General features: G+C 46.4%; 1 protein-coding gene across 1 annotated transcript in view; it reads right to left on the minus strand.

The window, feature by feature from the left end:
- Positions 1-1,198: 1,198 nt before the first annotated feature.
- The window catches only part of slc1a4 (solute carrier family 1 member 4), a 29,912-nt gene continuing 29,866 nt past the window's right edge, over positions 1,199-1,244 (minus strand). The window contains exon 8 of the mRNA XM_048601008.1: positions 1,199-1,244. This exon is cut by the window's right edge and continues 2,062 nt beyond it. The gene's annotated coding sequence lies outside the window, so the exon portion shown is untranslated.

Raw genomic sequence — 1,244 nt, forward strand, 5'->3', positions numbered from 1 at the left:
CAGAGGAGCAGGAAAGCTGACGTTTCGGGTCGGGATCCTTCCTCAGGTACATTTCTGAAGAAGGGTCCTGACCCGAAACATTGAGTTTCCTGCTCCTTTGATGCTGCCTGGCCTGCTGTGCTCCTGTAGCTTCACGCTGTGTTATCTCTGACTCCAGCATCAGCAGTTCTTACTATCTTGGCAAAAACTTAGCTTATTTTAATATTGGACAGTCAGTAATTAAAATTCACAGCATTTGTAACATGGTTCACAGCAGAATCTATGGCAGTATTAGATTAGACATTATCAGCAATACTTTACACCAGGTCAAGATTAATTTACATCATTTAAACAAACAAGAGAAAGCTCAATTCCCATTTGTCATGGTAACAAGTGTAAACTCTCATTGTTCTTGTCACCCTGTGAAGAGTTTAAGGTAGTTGAACAATGCTGGGAGCTGCAGGATTATTATTAGCATTATCGAAGAGAGTCAGAAATAAGGCCACTGCATTTAGATGGAATAATTGCTTGAATTTTGAAAGTCTTTTCATGTGCTCACTCGTCTCCTGGTTCTTGTCCCAAACCCAACAGCCCCCAATAATCTTTCCAAGTCATAATCTGAGGAGTCCAATCCTCAATGCCCAAATAAAACTTCAACTGGGATCAGCCAGAGGGAGGACAGACCCGGTGCTCAATCAGGTCAGCAAATCTACAGGAGCAGATTCACCAGGGACAGGTGAGAATTCATATCACACAAAGGAGGAAGATGAAAGTAGCATTGTCCATCTGCAAGTGTGTTATCTCTACTGCAGTGGCTTTACCCTATTATATTGTGCTGCTTTGGCTGGTCTGGGTTGTATTGTACTGTGCCACATTGGGTTTTATTGTGTTGGGTTGGGTTTGGTTTCGTTCGTGTTGGTTGTGTTAGGTTACATTAGGTTGGGTTGGGTTGTGCTAGGCTATGTTCGGTTGGGTTGGGTTGGGTTGGGTTGTGCTGAGCTGTGTTGGGTTGGGTTGTGCTAGGCTGTGTTGGGTTGGGTTGTGCTAGGCTGTGCTAGGCTGTGTTGGGTTGGGTTGGGTTGGGTTGGGTTGTGCTGGGCTGTGTTGGGTTGGGTTGTGCTAGGCTGTGTTGGGTTGGGTTGTGCTAGGCTGTGTTGGGTCGGGTTGTGCTAGGCTGTGTTGGGTTGGGTTGGGTTGTGCTAGGCTGTGTTGGGTCGGGTTGTGCTAGGCTGTGTTGGGTCGGGTTGTGCTAGGCTGTGTTGGGT

The sequence above is a fragment of the Rhincodon typus genome, chromosome 9 (genome assembly GCF_021869965.1).
Source record: "Rhincodon typus isolate 14 chromosome 9, sRhiTyp1.1, whole genome shotgun sequence".
NCBI lineage: Eukaryota > Metazoa > Chordata > Chondrichthyes > Orectolobiformes > Rhincodontidae > Rhincodon > Rhincodon typus.